Raw genomic sequence first — 23,286 nt, forward strand, 5'->3', positions numbered from 1 at the left:
TACTGGGGAGGCTGAGGCAAGAGAATCGCTTGAACCTGGGAGGTGGAGTTTGCAGTGAGCCGAGATTGTGCCACTGCACTCCAGCCTGGGTGACAAAGCAAGACTCCATCTCAAAAAAAAAAAAAAATCAGTTCACTTCTACAAGTACCTTCTAGCTGGTATTATGTATCAGGCACCAGCGAGGCAAATTCAAACAGCTGAGGTTCCAGCCTTGCAAGCCCGTCTAATGTTACAGACGGGTAGAGAGGTTTGAGCTGCTGCTTTAAGTGTAAGAAGGACCTCATCACGGTAAGAAGGCAGCAGACGGTTCAAAGAACATTGAAACAGGTATGAGCAAAGGCAGGGAGGTCAGAAGGCCCCCCCGAGTGTTTGGGAGACCTCCTGGCTGTCCTATGTGTGTGCCCCAGGCACTGTGGTGAGGCCCAGGTGCGGCTGCAGGGGTGCTATGCAGGAGTCTGTACTCAGTTTGCAAAGTGCCTCGTGTCTTGCCAGGACTGACCCTTACTCTGAGCCATCCCAGTCTTGCAATATTACAGGTGACCCCATGTGATTTGTTTGCTGGGACAAAGCCAGCCAAGGGAAGGAGACTGCTGGGGGCCACTGCGGTGGTCCAGCACAGGGGGATGAGCAAAGTGCAGGCTAAATCAGCATCTGTGAGAACGGGGCAGAGGAGACAGATGGAAGAGGTGTTGGAAGGATGGCTGGCAGGAGTGGCAGATGTGTGAGAGATGTGGATGAGGGAGGGGATTAAGAATAACTCTGAGGTCCCTGCTAGGATAGCTAAGCACCCCATCACTGGAGTGGGGGAGGAAAGGAGGGCCGGTTTGGTGCAGGAAGCTGATGAGCTCCAGAGTGGACACGACGTGTGGGGTGCTTGTGCTTGAGGAGCACCAGGTGACAAGGCCCACGAAGCAGGTGGGTGCTGGGACCCTGCACTGAGGCCTGCGGCCTGGGCAGGAGACATGGATCTGGGAGTTGGCAAAGTCAGGGGAGCAGGTGAGAGTGTGGAGCATGAAAAGACAAAGCTGGCTGGTGTGGTGGCTCATGCCTGTAATCCCAGCACTTTCGGAGGCCAAGGCGGGTGGGTCCCTTGAGGTCAGGAGTTCAAGACCAGCCTAGCCAACATGGCAAAACACCGTCTCTACTGACAATACAAAAATTAGGCAGGTGTGGTGGCACGCACCTGTAATCCCAGCTACTTGGGAGGCTGAGGCGTGAGAATCGCTTGAACTCAGGAGATGGAGGCTGCAGTGGGCTGAGATCACACACTGCACTCCTGCCTAGGCAAACAGAGTAAGACTCCATCTCAAAAACAAACAAAAAAAAAACATGTCAAACCAAGGCCTGGCGACCAGGAAAGACATTTAGAGGCCCTGTTGAGGCAGGAGGTCCAATGAGAAGGTGGAGAAAAAATTGCTGGGGAAGAGGGCAGGAAAAGCCCAGGAGAGGCTGGTCCCAAAGACATCAAAGAATGGGGGTTGAGGGAAAGGGGTAGAGAGTTTTCCAGAACAGTGGGAGACAGGCCAGGTGGTCTCAGCCACAGGTAGGTCTGCGGTGACCTTGGCCTCCTGGACCCATTCCTGGGAGAAGGAGTTTGGGGCCACAGCCTGAGGAGTACAGGAGTTAAAAGAACAGAGTTCATCCCTCTCTCTCCTTTCTGTTTTTTACTCTTCTCCTTCTGGAACTTTCCAAACACACATGAAAATAGAGATGATAGTAAACGAACTCTATGTCCCATCAGCTGGCTTCCACAGTGATCAGAATGTCGCCAATTAGTTTTTTACATAGCTGGGTTTTTTCCCCAATCCCAGTGTTACGATGCTAAAAGCCACTATTGTTATATGTAAGAGCAATATAATATTTCCTAGATTTTCTTGTATTTTGAGGGGGATAATAAATTGCTTTGTAGTAAACACACCTCCACACTCACAGTGTTCCTGACAAACTGTGCAAACTTACATTGGTGCGATCAGCTCAGCCTGAGCATGTGAGCTGGGGAGGAAAGAGTGTGCCGGGTGCCACATGGCCATCAGGCGTCAGGCAGTCAAGCAGGCAGGGTCCGTAGCCAGCTCCATTGCTGCATGGGACACGGGGGCTGGCTGGTCCACTGCAGGCACCTTTGAGGCGCCTTCAGGTGGGGAGCCCTTGAGGGCTCTCCTTCCGTTAGCACTCCCGGCTTCCAGAACACAAGGAGGGTCCCATCTCAGACGGGATGGGAGCCGTACTCATTAACCGGGGGCCTCACACAGCCATGCAGGCTCCAGGCTTCAGCATCTCGTCTGTAAAACCACACAGCTGGTCCAAAAGATCTCCGAGGGCCAGAAAGAACATGGCTCCCAGTTTTTCCAACAGCTTCTAGATTCCCAGGAACCTGTGATTATCTGAAATTCTACCACCTGCAATCATCAGCCACGATCTGTCTGACACCTGGCAGCAAGACCCACTTCTGCCCTCTGCTCCAACTCGTGCCATTCCCTCGCCATTTACAAGGCTGGTCCAGGAGCCGTCCGCTCCCCATACATGGAGTCCCACTCCATTTAATGCCTGCAGTCATGAGAATCATTGCATTTTCTTTTCTAAGCCAGGAAGTGGAAGGCTTTAGCTATAGTTTCTTGTGTCCTTTAAATGGTGACAGAAGCTAGTACCAGGAATCAAGTCCCTGTTGCCACCTGCTTACTGAGCCCTGGTGTTTCCAACTCTTTTCGTTACTGTCTTTTTTGCTGTCCTCCTCAGTAATTACTCCCCCAGAGGACCAGGCTAGAGTTTTGCTGGAGAAAAATGACAGTGTTAATACATCTTATCTGACAGCCTCAAATTTCTTAATTAAAAAAATAAAAAGGACCAAAGACTGCTTTTATATATTCTCAGTTAAATAGCATTCTAATCACGCAGTGGGATCTTAATCCATCTTTATGGAATGAATGAATAAATGCTTCTTTATTCAAGCGGGCTCTATTTATTATTATTATTATTGTTACTATTATTATTTTGAGACAGATTCTTGCTGTGTTACCCAGGCTGGAGTGCAGTGGCATGATCTTGGCTCACTGCAACCTCCACCTCCTGGGTTCAAGTGATTTTCATGCCTCAGCCTCTTGAGTAGCTGGGATTACAGGTGTGCACCACCACACATGGCTAATTTTTTTTTTTTTTTAGATGGAGTCTCACTCTGTCGCTCAGGCTGCAGTGCAGTGGTGCAATCTCAGCTCACTGCAACCTCCATCTCAAAGGTTCAAGCAATTTTCCTGCCTCAGAATCCCAAGTAGCTGGGACTATAGGCGTGTGCCACCACATTCAGCTAATTTTTAGTATTTTTAGTAGAGATGGGGTTTCACCATGTTAGCCAGGATGGTCTCAATCTCCTGACCTCATGATCTGCCTGCCTCAGCCTCCTAAAGTGCTGGGATTACAGGCGTGAGCCACGTGCCTGGCCAATTTTTGTATTTTTAGTAGAGATGGAGTTTCACCACATTGGGCAGGCTGGTCTCGAACTCCTGGCCTCAAGTGATCTGCCCACCTCAGCCTCCCAAAGTGCTGGGATTACAGGCATGAGCCAACATGCCTGGCAAAAGCAGACTCTATTTTAAAAAATAGCCGGAACTACTTATTCTCTCCCTAAATCTCTCCTTTGCAACTCTCTTAGTGTAAGTGGAATTTGCTTATGTGTTTACCTCTCTTCAAAAAGGCATCTACAGACCCCTTAGCTGTGACTCAGGCTGACTTTTCAAAGTCCCTTTTACAGCAGCACCAGCGGGTGGTACCTACCTAGAGTATTTCCATGATAGGACATCGCGTTTCTTTAATAAATCAGCCTGTTCTGTTGGTGGAAAGCTCCAGTGAATAATATATATATGTCTTCTTAAAACATTTTTATATATTATTTTTCATTTTATTATTTCAAGACAGGGTCTCACTCTGTTGGCCAGGCTGGAGTGCAGTGGTGCAATCACAGCTCATTGTAGCCTCGACCTCCTGGACTCAAGCGATCCTCCCATCTCAGCCTTCCAAGTAGCTGGGACTACAGACACTTGCCACCACACCTGGCTCAAAATACATTTTTTCTAAATGATGAACAGAACCTTGCCTCCCTGTAACTTCTGCTTGTAGGATCCAGTTTCGCCTTCTGGAGTGGCACAGAACAAGCTGACCTTGTCAGCTGCACGAGAGCCCAGGTAACTGGCAGGAACTCGCCTGTCCTTTTCTGTTAGATTCACATTACACGCAATCTCTCACCAGTTCTCTGCTGCTGGGATTCCTTACCAAGTATCCACAATTTGATAACATCTTTCACATCAATCACATTTGCTCAGGTCAAATACATGGCATGTTTTATTCAGGGGAATTTGTGAAGGCTGGCACACAATAGGCATTCAATAAATTGTAGGTACCATATTATAAATGAGGAAAAAGAAGTCAAACAAAAAGCCCACTTTGAAATACTGTCACCTTATCCATGAGGGATTTTTCTTTTTTCTTTTGAGATGGAGTCTTGCTCTGTTGCTCAGGCTGGAGTGCAGTGGTGCCATCTCGGCTCACTGCAACCTCTGCCTCCCAGGTTCAAGAAATTCTCCTGCCTCAGCCTCCCGAGTAGCTAGGATTACAGGCGTGTGACACCACACCTGGCTAATTTTTGTATTTTTAGTAGAGACGGGGCTTCACCATGTTGGCCAGGGTGGTCTCAAATTCCTGACCTGAAGTGATCTGCCCGCCTCGGCCTCCCAAAGTGCTGGGATTACAGGCATAAGCCTGGCCCCACGAGGGGTGTTTTTAATAAATATTTGCGCTCATATGAATAATACTAAGACTTGCTAACATATACCCAATGACCATTTCCTCCCAGCTTATCTTGCTATTGATGCTACTGCAAAGGGCAGGTGCCATCCGCAAATAAGGATAAGACAGCAGCAAAGAGATTGGATCCAAACATTGCACTTCTGGCACTTTAGGACAAAGGGCTTTCTCTCTTCTTTGTTTCACCTGTGCAGGGCCCAGCATGAGATCAAAAATAGAATTCAAAAGGTAAGCCCACATGAGAACAGTGAAATTATAGGGTTCCTGGGCTACACAAAAATGTGGGTTGACAGTCTGTACAAGGTCTGGAGGAAGAATGAGTCCTGTTTTCAAGACTGGATGCTTTGATTTTCTGACTGCACTTTGAAAATCTTGTTCTGAGAGTGGGAGGAACTGGGAAGCGAAAGTACATGAGAAACTTCATCTTTCTAGATGGTCAATCCAGAATGACCCCCCCACAACACACACACGGAAGACTTTGGTTTTCTATTCTTTTTAACCCAATGTCACATGTATCATATGCACACATCACTAACTTCACAAAGTTCAGGCTCTCGCTTGGTAACCGTAACTTACTTTCTCCTTCTTTGCAAGCTTAAAAAGGTGCTAAGATTTTTAGCCTCTGAAAGGAGCATCCCAGGTACTCGTCACCTGGGTAAACACACGGGCTTGGCAGGGAATTCTTCACCAGGCACGTTCATGAGACACAGAGTGTGTAAACAGAGATCTGAAATTCTACCACCTGCAATCATTGAGGTGGCTTGGGCAAACTAGAATCTGTAGCCCTCTCTACAACAGAGTCCTGCTGTTAATATTCACAGCAACTGCTTCCCAGCAAGGACACTCACATAAACAAGGAGGATAGGAACTAGCAAACACCTGAAAATATCTTCACCACTGACTCTGATGGGACTGGCTGTTATTTTACATGAAGGAGCTCACATCCACACGCACAGCCCTCAGCCTCCAGAATCTTCCACCACCTCCCCCTGCCAGGGTCTCCTCAAAGTGATTTAAAAAGTCAGTGAAGTTGGCAAATTTTCTTAATCACACTCTCTGGAAGACCAGCCCTGGAGGTGTCACCGCCCAATCTATGCTGTCTCTCCTTCTTAATCACTGGGCAATGACAGCAGCACATCACTGAGGAAAATAGTCACCAGCAGGGGGCAGTCACACCACCAGTGTGGCAGGAAATACCGGCTGAGGACTCATCACTTCCAGCTCGCAACCAGGCAGGGAGGTTACATGAGACCAACTCTGACACAACGAGGAGATCTACCTTCCTGTCTCTCCACTTTGCCCAGCAGGAACAATCATCATTCTTTCAAGGAGAAAAATCTCAAAATTCCCTTCTTCCATTAAAAGTGTAGTTTTTATTAAGTGGTAGTTATGGAATCGTGGAGTTTAAAGTCCCCAATCAATCAAATGGGCAGGCGGACACGCAGAGCATTGGAAAAACACAACTGAGGCTTTCGTTTCGTCTTTTCCGTGGTTCTACCCTTCTTGTGGTGGGGAGGGAGGACCATATATTTTGGCTAATAACTGACACTGAAACTGAATCAGTGCTTCTGGCTAGGCTAGTAGCCTAGTGCCAACTCTTACCAATCAAATTCTAGAGAATATGTAACATAAGCACTAATATTAATTTTTCTTTTCATTTATTTATTTTCTTTGAGACAGGGTATCTCTCTGTTGCCCACGCTGGAGTGCAGTGGTGCCATTTTGGTTCACTGCAACCACCGCCTCCCAGGTTCAAGTGATTCTCCTGCCTCAGCCTCCCAAGTAGCTGGGATCACAGGTGCCCACCACCATGCCTAGCTGATTTTTTGTATTCTTAGTAGAGATGAGATTTCACCATGTTGGCCAGGCTGGTCTTGAACTCCTGACCTCGAGTGATCCACCCACCTCGGCCTCCCAAAGTGTTGGGATTACAGGTGTGAGCCACCACACCTGGCCATGTGATTTTTCCAGAAGCATGAAAAGCCTCCTTCTACAATATGGTACATACCCTATTTCCATCACATTCACTCCCTGTCATGCTGACGAGATTTTTCTCAGTCGTTAGTAAGACTGACCACATTGGTGTTAGACTTAATCACTCAGCCCATCACCTTCTACAACCAGGGTCAAACACAGTAGAGGATGAGGGACGCAGACGCAATTCCAGACTCCGTTTTAAATGCTGGTGATAAAAGGCGAAATGAAACCAAACAAAACAAAAGTTCTGCCTTTCAAAGACAAGGATGGTTGTGAGGATGGCAATGCGACATGAAGAAAGCAAGTGAGCTTTGCCAGACACGTTAAGACACCACAAAGCGGGGAGAAGTGAAAATCGGCCGGTTACCTCTCTCTGAATCCGGGAAGGCGTGAGGGAACAGAGCAGAAACAACACGTTAGCATTCACACGGCTTCCCGCAAATAACACAGCCCCGTTAACAGTGAGTCTGAGCACTGACAGCTCATCTCATTTCCCAACTCTGCAGCGATTAATAGGCTTTCTGTGCTTATTTTAGGTCAACTGTATCGCCCAGAAGTGTGTATTTTGAGCCACAGTACGATGAAGCCAAGAGATGCCAGCTGAATTTACAGAGGCAACATATCAACCGGGGGAGGTAATCAGGCTTAAAATATCACAGTCAAATACAGGAAACTGTTTGCAGTAAACACTGGCAGAGGACGTGTCTTCATTTTCCAGCTCCACCTGCTCCCAATACAAAACATACAGAAACAATGGCATGGACACAACCTTACCTGTTTTACCGACATTCCGGACACTCTATTAACAGAGCTACACCACTGGAATCCAGGCACTTTTCCTGAGTTGCATCCTTACAGGGCAACAGGGAGGGAGGGAGGCAGCACAGAAGGTCAAGGGCAGGGGTGGGAAGTGGGAGAGACAGGAGATGACAGCTCAAAGTGGGAGAGATCAGAGATGTGTCAGCAAAGAGAGGAATGGAACGGAGAGAGGAGCAGAGTGCAAGTCTGGTTGGGGCCACACTCTTGGAGTTCCCTCCCTGAGCTGCCCAGAGCTGCCTGGGACCCTAATGAAGTCACTTAACCCCCTGACCCATGGAGCTCACACCATTCCTTTCTGGCCTTGTCACAGCCGATTTGCATGCACCGTACACAGAGCAACTGGACCGAAGAGGCAGGGAGTACTGGATAGATAATGAGGAGGAAAGGAAGAAACCCAATGTTCACAGAAACCCATTCTCTCGGGCACTCTACGGCCAGGGTCATGGAGCGGCCAGCAGGACCCTGCAGGGATGGAGCTAAAATCATGGCATGAAATGCCAAGTGCACCAGACAGTGAACCACAAAGTCATTAAGTGGAAAGGAAGAGCTGCTCACCCTGAGGCAGAACAATGACCATGGCACAGTAGTAAGTGGGGCAAAAACAAAGCCAAGTTGTAGATGCATGGTCTCATAAAAACAACAAAATGTTTGCATGTGTATTTTTATATATACACAGTGAAAAACTTGGAATGTAACACCCGAACTGTCAACTGTAATATGGAAAGAGGATTATAGGGGATTTTACTTTATCTCTTTGAAAATTACACAATAAACACATTTGACTTCCGTGATAAAATATGCAAATCTACCTCAGTACTGAAGGGAAGCCATTGTGGTCAGCATGCCCCAGGGCAGCTAAAAAGACCAGTATTAATGATTACAATAACACCAGCCAACAGTTACCCTTTATTGAGCTCTGTCTGGCCCCTAACAGTAACTGAACAAGGTCAATATTACTGTTCTGACAGCTGAGGAAACAGGTCACATAGCTACTACATGGGGAAGAGAGTTTGACGGTAAGCTGCAGGACTCGAATTCGTCTTAGATGCACCCATGATAGGTACTCCATATTTCTACACAGTCCTGCAGAGCCCCCTAATGGTTTGTCTCCTAAATGGCAAACACAGTCCCTACGCACAGGTATTCAAGGTAGGGCCAAAGGGTTTGGCCAAGAACCTAGGGTTTTAGAGGAACAGGGAATATTTCTCTCTTTTGGTGAACTTTTCTAGGGAAAGAGGTGGCTAAAAACTCCTAGGAGGGTCTTTGGGCTGAAGAGGCAGACACAGCTGTGCTCAAATCCAGATGGGTAGCTACCTTCCTTCAAGTACACTGCCTACCTTTATTTACTCAACATAGATTTCCAGGGCCCCACTGTGTGCCAGGCACACTGTGTTACATGGTAAACCCTGTGAAACCTGTTTCCTCACCATTGAAGAGGGGATAAGGACACCTGCTCATGCTCATAATGCTCAGGGGCACTATAAGCATGAAGTTAAACGGGATGATGTGTGCACGGGAGTGCCGGGCATGTAACAAAGCTGCAATAACCTGCAATGTTAACAGCTATTATCACTGCGTCATCCAACAGCTTCATCTCTTTGGCTGGGTTGTACTGGGCAGCATTTGAGATGGACTGTCTCCCACGGAAGGACAGTGACCTGGGGGAGGGGCAGGGGCCCTCTGCTCAGGTTTGCTGGACCCCAGCTGATATACGATGCTGGAGAGTCACCTCTTGGCTCAGTTCCCTCTGTGCTACTCGGTTCCACCTATCAAAGCCATGATTGGGTAGCAATTTACAAGATCAGCAAAGGACCCAGAGACCTGGATGCTGGTCCCAGTCTGAATCCACAGCTGGGTAACATTATGCAAGTCACACAACCTCCCTAATTCTTGGGTTCCTAAACTCAGAATGGATGCGCTAGGAACTTCTTAGTGCTCAGATTTTTATCAGAAAAGGATTTGTTAGTGCTTTGACTTGCTTTTAATTATACCAAATGTTTTCAATTTCTTATTCTTAATAAAAAGCCTATCTGTAGTATGTGACAAAAACTTTAAAAACCTAACAATCTGAGAATACAACCTGTTTCTTTTGTGTATAATTATTATTGTAGCCTCGGATATTTTAAATCAGATCCATTGCTAGTGATTCACTTAAAAACATACCATCCAGATGTAGCTACTGTGTTTTTCCCTGAAGGCGGACTTGGAAAAAACGATACTGCAAACTTTTAACACAGTTAATTCATTTGGGGTTAATAAACACTGCTTGATTTAAGTCTCAAAGTGAAAATCAGCCATCAATAGAGACCGCAGAGTGATCTTTGAAATGTCATTCAAAAACCCAGAAGAGTCACAGACAGCGCCAGCAGCTACTCCAGTTCAGCACCTTGTAAATGTGCTGGGAAGAAAACATCAGTTCAGAGCTGGGCTTCTGCACAAGACAAGCCCGTCTGAGGGTGGAGAAGGCTAAATTTAGTGCCAGGCGTAAGCTTACTCCCTTCTCGCTGTACAAGATGCCAGTGGGAAGAATTAAACCCCAAGATTAATTCCACATGAGCCGCACACCCCCAGGCTGCCTGATCAGCATGCTCTCCGCGGTTATTCCTTGGGAAAATAAATGCGGGAGTAATTGGCAATGTTTTCATTAATATAAGCCTGAAATAACACAAGTACTTGGCATGTGTAACTGGAATCCAAACGAAAAGAAAATTCCTCAAAAAAACAAAACAAAACAAAAAAAACAACCCAGCACACCAGAACGACAATGTCTCTTCCAGCTTTTTGGAAGAGGACGCCGTCTCCTGTTCCCTGGCACAGCCACCTACTTCTCATGCTGCGCACGACTGTCCACTTTTCACAAACTGAGCACGCAAGGCAAGGACTTGCCAATAGACTTCTCACTCCATTTTTGCAGAAGTCTGTGTTGCATCCTTCTTTTCGATGCTTGTCTTTCATCACTGGCCATCTCTCGAGCCTTTGGAGCACACATCTCACCATTATCCACAGGACAATGAAGTAAACGCTGCAAAACTTTACGTCATGAAAATTCTTGCACCAGCTCCTGAGTCTGACAGTTTATTTTTTCCCTCCAGCTTCAGGGGTGGGTGTGTGTGTGTGTGTGTGTGTGTGTGTGTGTGCGCGCGTGTGTGTGTGTGATTAGCTGTCTGCCCTTGGTCAGGGCCCTTAGCCTCTTTGTTTTTCAGTTTCTTCATCTGTAAAATGGGAATCACAGAGGCCCTCAGGTCCTGAGAGTGCCAAAAGATTCCATCATTTAATCTACAGAAAGCTCCTACAGGGTGGCGGCTTGAGTATGGCCTCACAGTGCAGGCCAGGCCAACCACTACGTGAGAGAGGGAAGGGGAGCTCCACCAGGAGAAAGGAAAGGTTCCTGACCTCTTTTGGATCAAGGCACCTTTGCATCCGATGAAAACACTCCCCCCCCCCCAAAAAAAAGTGCACAGACTCACCATTTTATACACAATTTTGGAGGGGGGCAGAGCTGGAACAGTTCAGTGATTCTTGAAACTCAACCCCAGGCCCCTTTAGAATCTACATGCCACAGGTGAAAGGCCTCTGAACTGAAATGAATACCGAATTTATGCAAATTTATCATCTGATTTCTGGCTGACATTCAGAGAATTCATCTTAGGGAAAGGTTCTATCCTTCCCAGGATCAACCGGTGACATGAACACCTGCCTCTGACCAAGCGTGCCTTCCTTTCCAAAGCAAGCTCCCCTCCCACCTCACTGTCCTGCCCAGCAACGCCATGATGGGAAAGTTACAATTCCAGCACTTAAGAGTGTAAAGCTAGGATTTAAAGTGGTTAAGGTTATTAAAATTCAAGGCACATTCTTCTAAACAAAGGACTTTCTCATGCCATTGGAGGGAAGACACAAGAGTTACCAGTTCGCTTACTAATGAGGGGGAAAAGGATATTTAAAAGCAACCAGGAAATGAGTATTTTTAAAAGTCCATCTTTGAAGACTTTAAGCAAGAATTAATAAGCTTCAGCTTTCATCTGTGCTATATCACAGATTAAAAAAAACAAATGCAAAAATCTTGCATCTCTGAATATCTGCAAGAAAGAATACACACATAACTTATATTTAGTTGTTAAGTGAGAGATAATTTATGCCATGTTCCAGTTTCAACTTTAAAGTTTAGGGTATAATGAAAGGATAACGTTACATAAATTCTACCTGAACTGTGAAACCATGGGTTAGCTTCCTTTCTGAAACTCAAGATGGTAAAACAAAAATAAAAAATCCTAGGTCAGGCATGGTGGCTTACACTTGTAATCCCAGCACTTTGGGAGGCTGAGGCAGGTGAATCACTTGAGGCCAGGAGTTCAAGACCAGCCTGCCAACATAACAAAACCCCGTTTCTACTACAAATACAAAAATTAGCCGGGCATGGTGGCACACACCTGTAGTCCCAGCTACTCAGGAGGCTGAGACGTGAGAATCACTCGAAGCCAGGAGGTGGACGTTACAGTGAGCTGAGACCGTGCCTCTGCACTCCTGCCTGGGCGACAGAGCAAGACTGTCTCAAAAAGACAAAACAAAACACCCTGACACCAGAAGGCTCCTATCTGACAAAGCGCAGGAACGCATGAGGATTTAGAACTGATTCAGAGCAGGGAAAATGACAGCATAGTGGTTTCCACGCCAGAACGCCATCAAGGTACAAACTCCTGGCAAGGTGCAGACCAGACTCCTACTTAAAAACCTGGTGAGCACCCAGCCACACCGAGGACCTCTTGTGGATATGGCATATTCTTAAATCACTTTCTGAATTTTCAACGGGCTTTCCTTGTGCAGTTCAAAGGAGTACTAAGGTAGATAACATGGAAAGCCAATACATATGGCCTTCATTTTAATTTTGTTTGTTGTTTTGGTTTTTTTTTTTGGAGATGGGATCTCGCTCTGTTGCCTAGGCAGGACTGCAGTAGCATGATCATAGCTTACTGCATCCTCAAACTACAGGGCTCAAGCAATCCTCTGGCCTCAACCTCTCAAGTAGCGGGTTCTATAGGTGTTTGCCATCACACCCGGCTAATCTTTTATTTTTTGCAGAAATGAGGTTTCACTATGTTGCAAAGACTGGTCTCAAACTTTTGGGCTCAAGCAATCCACCCACCTCAGCTTCTCAAACAGTGTTGGGATTACAGGCATGAGCCACCATGCCCAGCCCTGAATTTTGTTAACTTCCATCTAGATACAAGTATTTCTGGTATAATGTAAACTCAATAATATCTAAAGAAAAGCAGACACCAACCCTAGGAAGGCTGAATACCACTAACCAAGTAACAGTAGTGGCTCCTGACGTGCTCGCTTCTCTCTCCAGGCTCTGTTCTTGGCACGCACTGTCACCAAGCCACACAACAACCCTGCAGGGGGATGCATCGCGGCTCTCACTTTACAAATGAGGAATCGAAGGGTCAGACAGTTTAAGTTGACTTGCTCCAAAGCCCACAGCTAGCAGGTGGTGGATCTGCAAACAGAACGCAGGCCTGCTGGCTGGGCTCTTCTCTGCCGTGTAGCTCTGGGGCACCTAGCACCTGAGCCTGGCTCCCTCCCAATTAATTGGCTCTGCTCAGGACCCTCCCCTCACTGGGAGTAGCCTCTGCTCTGCCTTTCTCTCTGTCCCTATTGGACTTTTGGTTCCATCACTGCTGGAGCTGGTGATTGTAATTAAGTGCTGTGTTTGGTTTAAATTACCTTCCTATCATCCTCTGCTCAATTGCCACTTATTCCATGACTCCCCTGCTTACAATTCCCCCCACAAACTCCCTGCCTTCAGCCACACTGGGACCATTTTGCTCTGAAACATACAAGCCTGCCCCTGCCTGACAGCCTCTGGGCTTGCTGTTCCGCCACTTGGTCTGCTTTTCCCCCAGGCCCTCCCCTCATCATCCTGATCATCACTGCCTCCAAAAGAACCCTGAGGATCCCCCAGTCATTGTCAACACTCACAGCCATCTGAAACTACCCTGTCCCTCTCTCCACCAAAATAGTAAAGCTCATGGAGCAAGAACCTTTCTGCCCGTTCACTTACCACTGTCAAGCACACAGTAGGCAATCAATCAATATTTTTGAATATGTGAATAACTAAGTAGGGGAAACAGAGAACTCCCTTCTTCCTGATCATGTTGGTAAGAAGCTAAGGGAATGAGGCCACGAACAGTAGGGAGGTGGCTGGATTCCTTTTTCTCCTGCTATTGCTCATTGCAGACAGCACTTTTAAAATGACTTTGGTTCACATCCTGTTTTCATGTCAGCTGAAACAATGTTAATAAAACATATATTTCATCTGAACAGGCAGGAGGCAAGTTCTGATAAGATTATTAATCTCTCATGACTCTATTTAAAAGCAAAGCGAATCTATACTCTGATCATCTCCAGCAGAAACAACAATGATGTTGCCAGAGCTCCTAACGAGATTCCTTCTTTGGAACATTTGTCTAAATGAGAAATAGCTCCTCTGCTCCTGAAGAAGTCAATATATCAATTTCCCTTGTATATTGATTTCTATCAAGATTTATCCCCAGATAATTTTCTTTATATTTGTGCTCTAAGAGAAATAAACCCCTGCTTATCATTTCGGTAAAAGACCCAAGACAACACATTCCTATACGTGCTGAGGCAGTGATGGACTGAAAAGCTGCCCTTTGGGGCGCCCACAAAGTATTCCTCCCGCCCCTCAGAGGTACTAGAGTATAATGGCAGGAGTTAACTTCTTGATACAGTTTGAAAGAATATGTACTCTTTCTGTTTACTAAAGTTACTTTTTTTTTTTTTTGAGACACAGTCTCGCTCTGCTGCCCAGGCTGGAGTGCAGTGGCACCATCTCAACTCACTGCAACCTCTGCCTCCCAGGATTAAGCAATTCTCCTGCCTCAGCCTGCCGAGTAGCTGCGATGACTTGGTGCCACCACACCCAGCTAAGTTTTGTATTTTTAGTAGAGATGGGGTTTCGCCATGTTGCCCAGCCTGGTCTCAAGCTCCTCACCTCAGATGATTTGCCTGCCTCAGCCTCCCAGAGTGCTGGGATTACAGGCATGCGCTACCGTGCCCTGCTATTCAGGTTACTTTTTATAGGCAGTTTGTCTCTTTGTTTCAGCATCTTTTTTTTTCCTTTTTCATTGAATATGATGAAGAATCTTTAAAAAACAAAAACCACAATGCCACTGCTGCAACATCCTGCTTTGTTTTTGTTAAGACACGGAGTCTTAGATGTCCTGGCTGGACACAAACTCCTTGGCTCAAGTGATTTGCCCACCTCAGGCTCCAGAGTAGCTGGGACTACAGGTGGGTACCACTATGCCTGGCTTTGTAACACCCTATTATTATTATTTGAGTTTGGCTTCCTGTTATTGTCCATATTTGACAACTAAAATAAGTATGTCATACTAAAAAAAAAAAAAAAAAGAGGCTCAAAGACCCTGACCTTCTGCAGGAAGTCTCTTTGGGGGCTAATTTTCAACACAACACATAGCTGGGCAAAGATGACTGAACCTTCTTACTTCCAAGTGACGAAATCCCTATTTGAATTGTCATTAAGGGTTCTATGTAGGTCCTTCAGATCAGAGATCAGCAAATTACGATCCCCTCCAAATCTCACACTGTTTTGTGAATGAAGAGTATTGGACCACAGCCACACTCATTCACGTATGCAGAGGCTACAGCTCCTTTTGCGCCACAACTGCAGAGCTGAGTAGTTGTAACAGAGACCGCATGGCTCCAAGAGCCTCAAATATTTAGTATGTGGCCAGTGCCTGGGAGTTCGAGACCAATATGGACAACATAGCGAGACCTCATCTCTACAAAAATTATTTTAAAAAATAGCCAGGTGTGGTGGTGCCTGTGAGTCTCAGCTACTCAGGAGGCTGAGGCAGGAGGACTGCTTGAGCCCAGGAGGTCAAGGCTGCAGTGAGCTGTGATCACACCACTTGCACTCCAGCCTGGGTGACTGAGTGAGACCCTGTCTCAAAAAAATAATTACAAAAAAAAATCTGGCCTTTTACAGAAAAAATTTGCCAACCCCTGCTCTAGAGGACAATCTGTTTCCAGGGTGCAACATACGATAGGGACAGCACTGGCTAAATACTTCGTGGAGCCCAGTGCAAAACGAAAATGCAAGGCTCCCTGTCAAAAAAACAATGAACATTTTCAAAATGTTAACAGCAAAGTGTAAACCAATCGAGGGACCCTGTGACTGGCTGAGATGGTAGAATAATTCTCGTTACAGGTGACAAACTCCAGGGCTGGCTAGAAACTCTTCCACCAAGATGCAGGAGTAAGAGCACTGGATGCAGGAGTAAGAGCGTTTACAACTTGCAAATGCTTTAGAACCAAACAACCTTTTGCTCAACTGAAATCTTACACGGATGCCCAACATGTGAAGCAGCAGCCATGCGGACGTCTGCCCCAGCCATTTTATTTCTAAAAGGTCACTAGCAGGCGATAGCTCTTACAATGTTTTAAGGGGGAGGGCGAAGAAAAACAAAACACACCAGAATCCTCGAAAACAGCATTTTCAGGTAACCTGGCAAACAGATGCATGCTCCGATATGACAGAATCAGGCCAACTTGGCCCTGTTGTCAACTGTGCCCTCGGCTGCTGCTTGTCCTCTATCATAATTATTTCAACTGCTATAATTTATTCATCCCCAGAAAAGCTTACATGTTATAAGGTATCCAGTCCAGGCGTCTAGATTGAAATGGCTGGCAGCTCCAGTCACTCCTGCCCTTTCCCATCTGCTCAAAATACTGACTGCAGAAGGAATATTTTCTATGCATATATATATATTGCAAAACCAAACCAAAGTTACCTCAAAACTCAAGTTCTCTGACAAACATATCATCAGCTTTCAAGTTCACAATTCTGCAGCTGGAAGAAGGGGGCAGAGAATCCTATCAGAAACTCAGTATTTAGTTCTACTTTACATCTATAAGGAAATGGCTTCTCTAGCTCTCAAAATGCTCACTGAATTTCCTGCAAAGTTACTAAGAAAGTTACTTTCTTTTAATTGAAATACATATGGAACAAATTTTATATTTATGAGAGAATATCAACTCGGAACTACAGAGGACGCTGCATGTGAAGAAACTTCAAATGTAAATATGGGGCCGGGCGCAGTGGCTCATGCCTGTAATCCCAACACTGAGGTGGGTGGATCACTTGAGGTCAAGAGTTCAAAACCAGCCTGGCCAACATAGTGAAACCCCGTCTCTACTAAAAATACAAAAAATTAGTGGGGCGTGGTGGTGCGTGCCTGTAATCCCACCTATTTGGGAGGTTGAGGCAGGGGAATCACTTGAACCTGGGAGGCGGGGATTGTGGTGAGCTGAGATTGTGCCACTGCACTCCAGCCTGGGTGACAGAGCAAAACTCTGTCTCAAAAAAAAAAAAAAGTAATTATGAATGGATTCTTATAAATTGGGAACAAAGGTAGAACAATTCCGTATAAATTAAGGCTGAAACCTATCTCCTCTTCTTAGTCTGATTCTTTATTTTCACGCCAGAACATAGAAAAATGCTCAAAGGTCTCATAACCAGTTGAGAAGGACAGAAAGGGTATGGAAGGGTGAAAACATCTTGGAAAAATGGCCAAATACACACGATTGCACTGGACGGATACGTCTGCTCATCTACACTGGAAAACCAAAGAAAAGTCAAAGTTGTCTTTTTTTTTTTTTTCTGAGACAGAGTGTGTTTCTCTGTCGGCCAGGCTGGAGTGCAATGGCACGATCTCAGCTCACTGCAACCTCCACCTCCCAGGTTCAAGAGATTCTCGTGCCTCAGCCTCCCTAGTAGCTGGAATTACAGGCATGCGCCACCCTGCCCAGGTAATTTTTGTATTTTCAGTAGAGACAAGGTTTTGCCACGTTGCCCAGGCTGGTCTTAAACTCCCAGCCTCAAGTGATCCTTTGGGGGCACTCGGACTCCTAAAGTGCTGGGATTACCGGCATGAGCCACCATGTCTGGCCCAAATCAAGGTCTTGACACAACATAAATGTAAAGAGAGTTGTTCCATGGCTTAATAACTTTGTCCTCGAACAGTCGTTACTTCTATTAGCATGTATTTTCTACAGACATAAACAACGCATCAAAGTAATCAGGTGTGGTCCTAGATCACACCCCTTCCTGCGTCTTGTACAGTCAACTTGGCGAGTTCAACCTCCACGTTTCTCCCATCTGCCTGCTTCTCTTCATGCCCTCTGCCACGTCACTGATCTCTCCCGGACCAGGGCTGGCCAACTGGTCCCTCGGTTTCCACTCCTGTTCCCAACATCCATTCCCTGAGATCTTTCTGTAGGAAATAAACTAGATTATGGCATTCCCCTGGTTAACCCTCTTCACAGGCACTTCATGGCAAACCTTTAACCACTGCCCAGAAGCCCTAATGGATCCTGTCCCCATCCACCTCTTCCAGCACAAACCACTGGCTTCCTCTTCATCCTTGTGCATGTTGAGTGCTCCACTTACTCAGTGCTTTCCTTTTTTTTTTTTTTTTGTGATGGAGTTTCGCTCGTTGCCCAGGCTGGAGTGCAATGGCATGATCTCGGCTCACTGCAACCTCTGCCTCCTGGGTTCAAGTGATTCTCCTACCTCAACCTCCCGAGTAGCTGGGATTACAGGCATGCACCACCATATCTGGCTAATTTTTTTTGTATTTTTAGTACAGATGGGGTTTCACCATGTTGGTCAGGATGGTTTTGAACTCCTAACCTCAGGTGATCCACCTGCCTCGACCTCCCAAAGTGCTGGGATTACAGGCATGAGCCACCATGCCCAGCTGTTCCTCAGTGCTTTCTATTCACTCCCCATGTGGCTGGCTTCTCAGCCTTCGAGCCCAGCTCAAATGTTGCCTCCTAGGATGGGCTGCCTCCTGATGGCCCCTTTCCCCTCTGAGCTACTCTGCTGCATCATATTGCTGATGGTCTTCAAGGCACTCGGCATAACCTATATCATCTTGCTTCCTGAGTTGTTTTTCCAGCTTATCTCCTGCCTCTTCGAACAGGACCTTGTCTGTCTCAGTCCTTCATGCTGCCTCACAAGGTGCCTGACACACGGATGTTCCTTATCTGCCAAACAGCATATTAACCATTAGACTATAAACATTAAGCACATGGATGGTCAAAACTAAACCCTAAAAGTAGACAATGAAGTATTTTAATCTACATTCATTCATCTGCCCATTCAACAACTGGGTTATTTATGGAGGGCATCCTATACTAGGTATTATGTTAGGGCCCAAGGAATCCAAAAGTCTAAGAACTTCTCAAATATGTCATATTCTGTGTTCAACATAGGCCCTTTAAAAAGACAAGTTACACTACTACTTAGTATGTTTTCCTGTGATCCTAGAGATTTGTGGAAAAATCTGAAAACCTAGATAAGAGGTTATGTGCCATCAGTTTACTCTCCAAAACCCACGAAATGTATATGGAGAGTAAATCGGGACATAGTTAAGTCATCTCTTAACACTTGGGAGACTGTCCAGACATAAAGCTTTGCTCAGCCAGTGGTACAGAATGAAATTCATTTTCCTAGGCCTGGTGTGGTGGCTCATGCCTGTAATCCCAGTACTTTGGGAGGCCAAGACGGACGGATAATCTAATGCCAGGAGCTCGAGACCAGCCTGGCCAACATGGCGAAACCCTGTCTCTACTAAAAACACAAAAAAATTAGCGAGGCCTGGTGGCGGGCACTTGTAATCCCAGCTACTTGGGAGGCTGAGGCAGGAGAATCGCTTGAACCTGGGAGGCAGAGTTCGCAGTAAGCCAAGATTATGCCACTGCACTCCAGCCTGGGCGATAAAAGTGAAACTCCATCTGCCAAAAAAAAAAAAAAAAGAGAAATTCATTTCCTGGAGGGGTTGTCAAGCTGTAAAGGTGAGACAAGGAGGCTGCATGACTGATAGTTTTTGTAACAAACTGGAATTACCCCATTCAAATCAACAATGCCAATGTTCGAACTCTTTAGAACTCAGCTCTGCCCCTCCTTGCAGCTGCAGGCTCCTCTGAGAGGTATCCACGGATCAAAGTAAGCAAGTTGAAGATGACCGACTTTAGTGCCCAGTGGCCCACTGGTCTGATTAATACTTCCACCCTTGGAGTGCAGATGACCTGAGGCCCCTTGTTGTTTGCACCTACTGCCACGCGCTTAGCTGACCTCCAGGGCAGCAGCAGTATCTTCTTGTCTCACCTCGGTGTCATCCACACTGCTTCCCAGGGATGCTCCAGTGCAGAGGACCTGCAATGGGCCCCACGCCAGCATAGTGTGGGCTCCAAGAAAGGAAGAAGCCACCTGTTGTATTTATTATACCACTTAATATTATACCAGCACCAATGCCCAGCACATGGCAGGTGTCCAATAAATACCTATTAAATAGATTATCCCCATTGCAGAAAAACTGGAACTAAAAATCGTGGCAGCTGTTACAAAAGTGTGTTTCTCACATCTGCAAAATGAGAATGATAAAATTAGGCCGGGATTATAGGCTCACGCCTGTGATCCCAGCACTGTGGGAGAACCGAGGCAGGTGGATCACCTGAGGTCAGCAGTTCGAGACCAGCCTGGCCAACCTGGTGAAATCCCGTCTCTACTAAAAAAACAGAAATTAGCCGGGTGTGGTGGTGTGCACTTGTAGTCCCAGCTACTCAGGAGGCTGTGGGAGGAGAATCAATTGAACCCGGGAGGTGGAGGTTGCAGTGAGCCGAGATTGTGCCACTGCACTACAGCCTGGGCGACAGAGAGGGACTCTGTCTCAAAAAAAAAAAAAAAAAAAAAAAAAAAAAAAAAAAAGAAAAAGAAAGAAAGAAAAAGAAAAAGGAAACATGGTGTGTTACAGAGCTACACACCATGACACCTTCTTTGATGATACTGGCTGATGCTTTACGGAAAGTCTTTCCCCTCTTAAGCATTTAATTCACACTCTCTTTTACTTATAACTTTTACAAAATTACAGACCACATTTACAAATACGTACTTAGGGCTGTTTTCCTCACAACACATTTTGCTTCTAACCTCTTAGGAAAGGCCTCAGGACACTTAACGATTCCTTTCTGAAAGCAACTAACTAAAAGGCAGCAGCAAGGATCTGAACTTTAGAGAGAATCTTACAAACTACTCTTGTGTCAGAGCTCGGCTGGAGGAGGGGCCAACTGCTCAATGGCCTAAGAAAACCTAAAAGAGAACAGCATGAGGAAAGCAGGCAGAACCCCCATTCACGATACAAGTCAAAGCCAGGCTGCAGCTGCAGAGTTATAAAAAGAAAGAAAAAGACTAATGGGATTGCCGCCTCCTCCCGCCTTCTCCCACCCAAGGCAGTAATGAAGATTCACAGCTACACATTAATTAGGGAATCCATAGACGTGCCTGGTTACAATATTGATATAGGGAAACAGATAATAGAAAAGGCACAGATTCCCCCACAAGCTAATAGAGTGTTGTAAGCAATATTTAAATCATCACGCCTCTCTTTCAAAAACACTACTTCTTTCTCAGTGCCAAGAGCTGGCTGCGTTTCTACATTTGGGGAATTTGAGATATTTTCTCGCATGGAAGTCACACCAATATTCTAAAGCATTTGGAAATGCAGTTTTTCTACACGAAAGAATATTGCTTTTAATCCAAATATTGGATTACCAAAACCCTGAAATATCTTTCAGTCCTAATGTAGACAGGAAGACAGAATTGTGGCCTCACCACGGGGCATGTAAGGCGAAGGCAGTCACTGCTTCAATCGCAGAACGCTGTCCACGGCAGAAATGCCCCGTGCAGACCACATCAATGAATAGCCCACCCCAAACAGTTCTGACGCACTGGCGAATCGGGGGTCCAAGGATGCCTCCCCCCATTTTATACATGCCTCACTCCTCCTTCCCACCAGCGGGGCCCCCTCTTCAGCCCTTTCAACCGCCCAGGACCAGGCATCTCGCTAAGCGCTGACTCGGGGAAGGGAGGGCGCAGCCTTTGTCCCGCAGGTCTCCCGCGCCCGCCTCGCCGTCCCTGCCTCGACCCCCGTTCCCTCTGAACGCACCTGCAAACAAAGACGCGCCGTTCCTTCGCCAACTTCCTCACCTTTGTCTCCCGGTCCTTCCGAGGTCGGGAGGGGATGCCCCCCCCAGGTGCTACGACGAGCCCCAGGGTGCCGGCACCAGCCAGCGGATGCCGTCGCTCAAGCAGCAGCGCGCACTGCCCGGGGCTCAAGTTGAAGCGAGCGGCGCCCGCGCCTCCCCGCCCCGCCCGCGCTGCCCGCCCGCCGCCGCCGCCGCCCATTGGCTGCTGGGGAGGCGCGTGGCCCCGCCGCGCCTGGCCGCACTCCAGTTCGGTGCTCCCGCGAGGTGCTCCCGCCAGATGCTCCCAGCTGCTAAAGGCCTGGCTCAGGGCCGGCAAAGAGGATCCGCCACCCTAAATACTCCCTTCCTGGAACGAACGTTTCCCTTTTTGGACTCTCAGGACTTAGAAAGTTCATTCAAAGCCACTGAACCTCTTTAGAAAAAGTTGATGCTCTAGGCCTGCTGTGTTTCTGGTTTCTTTTATTTTCTTTTTGAGACAGGGTCTCGCTCTGTGGCCCAGGCTGGAGTGCAGTGACGCGATCTCGGCTCACTGCAACCTCCGCTTCCTGGGTTCAAGCGATTCTCCTGCCTCAGCCTCCCTAGCAGCTGGGATTACAGGCACCCGCCACCATGCCTGCCTAATTTTTTCTATTTTTATTTAGTAGAGACGGGGTTTCACCGTGTTGGCCAGACTGGTCTCAAACTCCTGGTCTCAAGTTAGCCGCCCGCGTTGGCCTCCCAAAACGCTGGGATTACAGGGGTGAGCCACTGCACTAGGCTAGGTTTCTACGATCCTGATTGTGGGGCGAGTGGGGAGATGGGGGGTGGGGAGCGTTGGTTGGGAAAGGGAGGTATTGCAGCCCGCAGCCAAAAAGCCTTTGGGCAGAAAGACAGAAACCAAACTGTAGTTTGATAAATCTGAAGAATCAGATTTCAAGACGCAGCAAATTCTGAACTGAGCTGGCAAGTGTTTACAGATTACCTGCCAATTTACACAAAGCACTTAGCAGTTCACCCCTACACCCTTTTGTAATCCCTACCTCTTTTAAGACACCTTTTGTTTACAGCTGACTTGAACCCAAGATCCCACAGGCATCCCCCTCCTCCCATATACATGGAAGCAGAAAATGTCCAACTGGCTAAGTGACAGCACTCTAAGAGTCCTGGCTAGCCACTAGTCAATATACAAGTTGGAAAGGAAAATCCAAGGTCTCTTACTGACTGTATTCTGTGAGCACTAAAAGTACTTCCTCTTTTTAATTGTTTCTGGGCAAGCATAAGTTATTTGGCCAATTAACAAAGTGAAATAGGGAGGCTGAGGCAGGAGAATTGCTCGAACCTGGGAGGCGGTGGTTGCAGTGAGCCGAGATCGTGCCACTGCACTCCAGCCTGAGTGACAGAGTGAGACTCCGTCTCAAAAAAAAAAAAAAAAAGAGCGAAATAGGCAGAGCATATTTGCCACATTTTTGGGTATATTCAAAGCCTCATACACTCCTTTTACAAAGAAAGGAACAGAAAATAGGAAATACACATGGAAAATCAAGGGAGTATGTAAGTAGTAGGTCTTGTTTGGGTTTGGTAAAACACACCACAGGTGTACAGAAAACTTTAATGTTCATGTTTAAACGA

At 46.7% G+C, this 23,286-nt stretch overlaps 1 protein-coding gene across 3 annotated transcripts in view; it reads right to left on the reverse strand.

Moving 5' to 3' along the window:
* The window catches only part of APBB2 (amyloid beta (A4) precursor protein-binding, family B, member 2), a 369,777-nt gene that overhangs the window by 33,010 nt on the left and 313,481 nt on the right, over positions 1-23,286 (reverse strand). Inside the window, exons 1-2 of one of the 3 annotated variants that reach the window (XM_011987973.1) lie at positions 21,639-21,805; positions 7,136-7,141 (exon numbers count right to left, since the gene is read on the reverse strand). The exons of 1 other annotated variant lie outside the window; for it this stretch is intronic. The gene's annotated coding sequence lies outside the window, so the exon portion shown is untranslated. Of the gene's footprint in view, positions 1-7,135; positions 7,142-21,638; positions 21,806-23,286 lie in introns of those variants that run through there. One more of the 3 variants, XM_011987972.1, reaches the window with a different exon arrangement.

The sequence above is a fragment of the Mandrillus leucophaeus genome, unplaced genomic scaffold (assembly GCF_000951045.1).
Source record: "Mandrillus leucophaeus isolate KB7577 unplaced genomic scaffold, Mleu.le_1.0 Scaffold320, whole genome shotgun sequence".
NCBI lineage: Eukaryota > Metazoa > Chordata > Mammalia > Primates > Cercopithecidae > Mandrillus > Mandrillus leucophaeus.